Source organism: Tupaia chinensis, unplaced genomic scaffold (assembly GCF_000334495.1).
Source record: "Tupaia chinensis unplaced genomic scaffold, TupChi_1.0 Scaffold000437_1, whole genome shotgun sequence".
Lineage (NCBI taxonomy): Eukaryota > Metazoa > Chordata > Mammalia > Scandentia > Tupaiidae > Tupaia > Tupaia belangeri.
The window spans coordinates 888,193-896,453 of NW_006159942.1; the positions used below are offsets into that span (position 1 = coordinate 888,193).

Sequence of the window (8,261 nt, forward strand, 5' to 3'; positions counted from 1 at the left end):
TATTTATTCTCCTGCCTCAGTCTTCTTCATCAGGGATTTCTGTTAACCATATATTGACTGGATCTTCTATGCCTACTTTCAATATTCATTCATTTCTCTCAAATTCTTTAAGTTTATTAATTTCTTCCATGGGCAAGAAGCACAGAAAAAGAGAGACAGACAGACACAGTGACAGCACCCCTAGCAGGGTCCTGCACCTACAATTCATGCCTCCCCACCCACACCCCCCCCAGCCTCAGCCAGCCCAGGAAGTGTCTGGTGTGCTTAGGAAGGACTCCTGACTTGAACTGGGAACCTTCCCATGTGAGTCAGCGTTCCCGAGGGTCATGTGTTACCACTATGCCTCTGTCTGGCCCCTCGAATTATTATTTTTTAATTCCTTTTTTATTTAAAAATTGCCTCATTTTCACCTTCTATTTTTATTAAGTCATTGTCTTGTGTGTCAGTTCACTCTGTGTCCCTTTTTGTTTATTTACCATTTGTTTCTGAGATGTTTCTTTCATTTTTTATTGTTTTCTAAATTTTCATCTCATTTTGAGTTTGTTTTTTAATTCTAAAATACGTTGTTCTTTCATGTCTTGTGTTATTTAATTTCTTTTATCTCCTTTAAAATTTACTCTGTGGATGTATCTTTCTGGCATACTTTCATTTTTTTGTAGAGAAATTATTTTGTTATTTCCTTTTCTTATAAGGGCTTTGTATGGGATTTGACCTCAGTACTTTCCTGTTTCATTTTTTTTTAAGAATTATTAATTTTATTATTATTATTATTATTGTTGTTATTAATTTGACCAGAGAGAGACAGAGAGAGAGGGAAAAGGTAAGCGAGAAAGCAAGTTGCCAGGTCCAGAACTCAAACTGAGATCGGCCACCTGTGAGTCCAGTGCCTTAACCACCATGCCACCTGCTGGGCCTGACTTCCCTTATTATTAATTAGTTTTTCCAAACTTTTAGGAGGAGAAATGACTCAAGATAGCTTTTCTAACCTGAAAGAACCCTAGTTTCTGTTTTATTTTGTTTCTCTTTACAGAGTTAAGGTAAAATATTATGGTTTTCTTTTTGAACGCTGTTTCCCCCTGCTATCTTTTGATAAATATTTTCTTCATTTTTATTCTCCATGTCCTGTTCTACCTTAATGCCACTCCTGGTAATTTCTACCCCGTGTAGGGTCCTGCTTTGGGAAGGCAGCTCCAGCCCCTGCCGTCTTTAACACATGCTCCTGGAGTGGGCACACCCTTCCCGGTTCAGCGGCTGTTTCCATGTGGCCTGCTGTGTGCCCCAGTGAGTTCCTCTTAGCTGTTGTGAGGGTTTCCTGTTCTCAGATCTGTCAGATGCCACTGCATCCTCTGTTTCCTCCTGACAAATACTGATGTGTGCAAATTCACTCTTATTAGCAGTTTGTCCCCAACCCTCATCTTGTGTTTTGTGCTCTGTTGGGCATGTTGTTACATTTTTATTCTTTTTTAATTATAAAAAAATTTTCATAAATGTTCTTTATAAGTTTTTTGTTTGTTTGTTTGTTCTTTTTTTGCTATAGGGCATGTGCAAGAAAGACAGAAAGCAAGAAATCACCCCCAGGGGCGATGGCCACGCTGCAATCCCTTCTCCTCCATTCTCCTCCCGGGATCTTGGTCATGCACACACGCACGCCTGGCATGAGTTTAAGCCACCGGGTCTGGGACTCGAACCACAGTCAACTACATGGGAGCCCAGAGACATAGCCATTACGCCAACTGCTGGTCCTCTTTATGAGTTTTTGGTTTTACTATGTAGTTACCTTGCTTGTTTTAATGTGGAGATTCAGGAAGATTTAAAAAAACTTTCCACTGCCACTGCCACCTTCCCAAAATGAAAAATTAACTCTTCTTCATCTTCTTTTCTTTTTTTTTTTCTTTTTTAGCTATAGGGCACATATGCTTGCCAGAGAGACAAGAGAGACAGAAAGTGAGAAATTACCCCCTGCTCTGGGGGAATGGCCATGCCACCATCCCTTCTCCTCCGTTCTCTTCTCGAGATTTTGGGCACACACGCACACACAACTCATGTGAGTTTTGAGCCACTGGGTCCAGGACTCGAACCACAGTTGACTATATGAGAGTCCAGCAATGTAACCATTATCCAATCTGCTAGTCCCGAACAATTAACTCTTAAATCATATTTAAGAATGTGAAGTTTCTAAAATATATTGTTTCTTTAATAAATCTCTATCAAAGAAAGGAAATTCCTTTGTTCTTTTTTTTTTCTGTTTTCTTTTTTTAATTTGATATAGGACGTCTGTACTCGCCAGAGAGAGAAGAGGGTATGGGGGGAAAAAAAAGCACCAGCCAAGGCGGGTGGCCACACTATAATCTCTTCTCCATTCTCTTCTTGGGATTTTTGGGCAAGCACATGCATGCACCTGGCATGTTTTTTAAGCAGCCAAGTCTGGGACTTGAACCATGCTGCTGGCCATCTGGGATCCAGCTACCTATACCACCACACCATAGGCTGGCCCACTTGAATTCTTCAGAGTTGTCTTTCTCTTCCTTTCTCTTTTTTATGGTGTTCAAAAATATAGTGACTTACTCTCTGTACTCTGTGTCCCTTCTCTACCTTTATGTGAGCCTTTTATTATATATAAACAATAAACTTTTAATTTTTATCCTCTCCCCTGACCTTCCATCTTTCCTTCCTTCCTGTCTTTTTTTTTTTTTCTTTTTTTTGGAGAGGTTTTTGCTATAGGGCACGTGTGCTCACCAGAAAGAGAGAGACAGAGAGACAGAAAGCGAGAAATCACCTCCCAGCAGGGATGGCCATGCTGCAGTCCCTTCTCTTCCATTCTCTTCTTGGGATCTTGGGCATGCACATACACGCACCCGGCATAAATTTAAGCCACCGGGTCTGGGACTTGAACTGTGGTCGACTACATGGGAGTCCAGCGACATAGCCATTACGCTAACTGCTGGTTCCACTTTCCTTCCTGTCTTAAAAGACAATAAAAACTAATAAAGGTCTGTCTGTGCCCTCCAAGCATTGACTTATATCCAAGAGGAATTGCAGTAGATGGTGTCTGATATCCCTTATATTTCTTACTCTCATCACTTTGCTGCACACTGCCCAATTTCCAATGCTTGGCACCTGTTACTTTGCCTATAAGTGTTTCCTGACCACCAGAGCCAGAGCAACCTCCTGAACTGCTAATCCTCCTCTTGGGATCAATCAGTCTTCAGTTAATGATGAATAAGAGATGTGTGCAGTAGATAGAATAATGGCCCACCTAAAGAAATCTATAACCTAATGCCCCAAACCTGAATATGTTGCCTTACATGGCAAAAGGTATTTTGGAGATATGGTTAAGTGATGATCTTGAAGTGGAAGACTGTCCTGCATTATCCACATGGTCTTAATCTGACCACTGGGATCCTCGTAAGTGGAAGAGAGTCACCGAGAAATTTGAAGATGCTGGGTGATTGCCTTTGAGGCTGGAGGTGTGCTGTGGAAGTGGAAAAGGCAAGGACACGCATTTCCTTGTCGAGCCTCTGGATGCAGCCCCATCGTCACCTCGATTTTAGCCAGTGTGTACCAATGTAGACCTCTGACCTCCAAAACTGTGATGATAAGCGTGTGTTATTTTAAGCCACCCCATTTGTGGAAGCTTGTTACAAGGGCACTAGAAAGCAATTACGATAGATAAATGACGCTTGCTCAACCCTCGCGTGAGATGATGGGGGCATGTGCTCAATGTTGACTCTCCATTCCGGAGGTGGGGATTAAGTGCCTAATTCATAGTGATACTCTAGTGCTAGGAGGAAAACCTATTATTAGCTCTCTTCCCTTTCCTGTCTGAATGTTTCACCCCCAGCCCCACAGTATTCCCATTAGTGTGTTGGGAACACCACCATATAAACTACTGCACTTGAGCCCATGAATTAAAGTTTGCTTTTGAAAAAAAAAAATCCAAAAAAGAATTTGAGATGGCTTTGTTACTTGCTCAAATTCTTCACATTTGATTGAAGGAAAAGAGAGAGAGATGCATTATACGTCTTCACAAGTTCCAAGGTGCAATGGTGCAGGGCCCTTGGGAACTGGGGTGGAAGCCTACAACTCAGGTGGTCAGAAGACATAGTCTCGGGACCAGCAGGTGGCGCGGTGGTTAAGGCACTGGACATTCCCACATGGCTGACCATGGTTCGAGTCCTCGACCTGATAGCTTGCTTGGTTCTCACTTTTCCTCTTTCTCTCACTCTCTGTGTATCTCTCTGGTCAAATCAAAATAAAATGGATTAATAAATAAAAGTAAATAAATAATTCTTTTTAAAAAATCTATAAAAAAAAGAAGACATAATCTCTGCCTTTATTACAAAGCTTTCTTCTTTACAAAGAAAAAGTGTGTGTGTGTGTGTGTGTGTGTGTGTGTGTGTATGGGGGGTGATATTTATTCAGGCCTTAGAATAAGGTTCTGTGGAGTCCAGAGCTCTGTTTTGTTGACTCCCCAGAAATGAATCTTTAAGAGCCACACCACTGCCACCTGGAACTATGAATCTGAGGAGGGAGTTTGAGGCAGCTACGTTCAATTGACTCACTTTTCACCAGGGTTTCTCAGCCTTGCACCATTGATATCTTGGTCTGAATACTTCTTTGTTGTGAGGTTTGTGCTATACATGGGGGGATATTCAGCTGTACCTCTGGCCTCTACTTCTGAGGTGCCGATATCACCTCTACTCCAGATGCAATAATCAAAAATATCTCCTGACATTACCAATGTTCCTGTGGGACAAAGTCAGCACTGTTTCAGATCTGTCCTCTGTAGACCTCCAACTCTTCTTCCAAGTCTTGTGGAAACCTGGAGGCAGGCAAGTTAAAGACCATAATCCCCAGACTCTCTTGCAGTTACGATTCTTTAAGTGACAACCTTCGAAGACACGCCTGGGTAAGACTTAGAACACGGAAGCGAACAGTGTGAGGCTGTGGTGACATGATGTTTCTGACAAGCGCTGTCATAAATATGTTTGGATTTTGTAAACCAGTAGTAATGAAGGCCTAGTCTCGGCCTTCTCAGGTACTGAGCACAGAGGCAGTAACATGATGTTTGCTAAAGCCACCCTGCTGGACAGTGGGGCAATTTCCTTTGCTCTATTAGTTCCTTTACGTAGCGGCCAAGTCCGTCTCCTAACACTTCAAGAAAATTAGAGCGACTCCTTTTCTGATTAAACTAGCTATAAATGATTCTGTTATATGAAATATAGTCATTTTTATTAGGCCCAGGTACAGAGAACATCACAACGTAAATCATGGCTTTGATTTCATGACGAAAGTAGGGAGAAAGAAACAGGAGTTTAGAGGTTTCGGACTGAAAGGCTGATGAACCTTGTTATATGTCAAGGATCATTGGATGGCAGGATCCATACTAATGAAACATGTAACAACAGCCAAACTGTTAGGACACATTCAAAATGTTAGCAGGTGCAGGCTGATTCTTACTGTTTTCAGCCAAGTCCTGAAAGATACAGATCAATTTCAAGCGAAAGACAGAAGGAAAGAAGGAAACAGCACTTGACTAAGAGAGGCCTTAGAGCTGTGGCTTGTCATCTAGGCAGACTGAGCCTTCAGTAAGTTGGAACCTGGCAAAGTGAAAAAATTCAACTGTGGTATTTACCCAGATGAATTGAAAACTTAACGTCCACACCAAAACCTACACACACTGAAAATAGTCATATTGGTGTTTTTGTCCTTAGGTAAAGTATGTTTTTACCCATAGGTAAAGTATGCTTTTTACGTATGGAGCAACAGAAAAGCCTAGAAAAGAAATTCAAAAGCTTATGTTGCTGTCTTAGTCTGTGTTGTTATAACAACATAGCTTAAACTAGGTAGTTAACAAAAGATGGAGATTTATTTCTTACAATTCTGGAGGCTGGGAAATCCAAGATCAAAGTGCCAATAGATTCTCTGCCTGGGGAGGGCTGCTCTTTGTTGTAAGATGGCTTCTTTTTGCTACCTCCTCACGTGGCAGAAGGGAGTAGAAAGGGATGAATACTATTCTCATGTGGCAAGAGATGGAAGACTCTCTCTAAAGCCTCTTTTATAAAAGTATTAATTCCATTCACACGGGCAGAGTCCTCATGACTCAATCACCTCCCAAAGTCCCACCTGTTAATACAATTACCTTGGGGGTTAAGTTTCAACGTATGAGTTTGGGGAGGACACTAAAAATTAAATCGGAGCAATTATTTTTTACCAAAATGAACCAAATATTACCCAGTTAGGATAGTTGACTGTCATACAATAATTTGAACTCTAAATACTGTATTCTTGCATGTATTATGTTTTATTATTACAAATAACACTTTGCTCAATAATAAAAGATTGTCTAAGGATTTTTTTATAGAAAGAGATTTTTTTCTACAGGATACATGTGCTTGCCAGAAAGAGAGACACAAAGTGAGAAATCACCCCCTGGGGAGGTGGCCAGGCTGCAATCCCTTTTCCTCCATTCTCCTTTTGGGATTTTGGGCGTGTACACATATGTGCTTGGCGTGAGTTTTAAGCCACCAGGTTCAGGACTTGAACTGCAGTCGACTATGTGGGAGTCCAGCGAGGTAACATTATGTCATCTGCTGATCCTGCCTGAGGATTTTTTAACACTATCAAGGGACTGTTGGGAGCATATTACTACCTTTTAGTTCCTAGGTCATAGAACTATGAGAAGCTACATCCGAGTCTGATGGAGAGGGTGGGTGTCCTCCACATATTCTTGTCTTTGGAAGAGCCAACGAGGTAAGATTTTTGTATTGTTTCTTCTGGAGAGGGAAGCATGTTCTTCAGAAAGAAGAAAGTGCGTTGGGACCAGCAGTTGGCGTAATGGCTATGTCACTGGACTCCCAAGTAGTCGACTGCGATTCGAGTCCCAGCCCAGTGTGGCTTAAATTTGTGCTGGGCACGTGTGCATGTGTGCCTAAGATCCTGAGAGGAGAATGGAGGAGAGGGATTGTGGCATGGCCAGCCCCCCCAGGGGGTGTTTTCTCCCTTTCCGTCTCTCTGTCTGTCTCTGTCTTTCTGGCAAGTGTAGTTCTGCGGGAGAAAAAACCTCCCCAAAAAAAAAAAAAAAAAAAAAGAAGAAAGTGCATGGAGATTTGCGGGGGAGGAGCAGAGTTGTGGTGTGCATAAAGACTGCATTGACTCCTTTTTTGGTAACAGAACCTAGACGTTTAATTCAGTCTTTTTCCAGACTACATAGAGGACTTTGTTTCCAAGCTTTCCTTGCAGTGAGGGGTAGCTTGTGATTAAGTCTTTGTCAGTGAGTTATAAGAATTTGGTATTGGATTGCCAGAAAGTATGCTTACAGGTGTTCATCATCGCTGAGGGCTTTCCCTTTTGCTCTTCTGCCTCTCTTTTCCGGCTGACCACACAGACATGATAGTTGGAGCTGCAGTCATCTCCCTTGGACCATGAAACAACCTGGAGGACAGATGGCCAGAGTTAAGATGGTGAAGCAGAAAGACAGAGACAGGATTACAAAGAATGAGAAGCCACGGTATCAGCCCTATAATACCTGACTCTAAATTTCTTTTGCATGTGAAAAAAGTCACTTTCTACAGGAGATGCTCCAGAAGTTCATAGAAAATGTGTATTCTGAAAAACACTATGTATGCATTTGAAATTTTGCACCAAAATAAACTTGTACTTGATTTGCATTTTTCTACAAATTTTTTGACATCCCCTTGTATTTTTTTAAAGAATTATTTTTATTTAATTGTATTAATTGTCATTGTTTTAGTTTTTGAAGTTGACCAGAGAGAGACACAGAGAGAGGGCAAGTGAGAAAGCAAGCTGCCAGGTTCGGAACTCAGACTGTGGTTAGCCACATGGGAGTCCAGCTGCCTTAACCACCACACCATCTGCCAGCCCCATCCTTGTATTTTTTTAAGCCATCACTATTTTAGGTTGTTCCAATGTGTACAGCTGAACTTGATAAAAATCCATACAGAATTCAAGTGATATAAGTACTCCTACAAAACTACTCTCACCTGTAATCACTTTTCCAAGAGAGGGCTTAGGATGTGCTGACTGGTAGGTATCCTTCCTACTGAGCAGGTACATTGAGCTTCACAGGGGCTAACTAGACCCAGGACTTCATAGCTTCTTATGGTCTAGCCTCCTCTACACCATTTCTAAAAGAAATGTCACAATAGTTCTATATGGATACAAGTTTCCTTTTATAACATTATAGAAAATTGACGGGGCATTGCATATTTACTGGGAATTGGGGTGATAGAAAGCAAAAA

The 8,261-nt window shown here is 41.5% G+C and overlaps 1 long non-coding RNA gene across 1 annotated transcript; it reads left to right on the forward strand.

The window, feature by feature from the left end:
* The first annotated feature begins 6,539 nt into the window (after positions 1–6,539).
* Positions 6,540–7,520, forward strand: LOC114009017 (uncharacterized). Its single transcript, XR_003550498.1, has 3 exons — positions 6,540–6,575; positions 6,667–6,753; positions 7,388–7,520. It is a non-coding gene; the product is annotated as an uncharacterized LOC114009017 (long non-coding RNA).
* Positions 7,521–8,261: the final 741 nt, after the last annotated feature.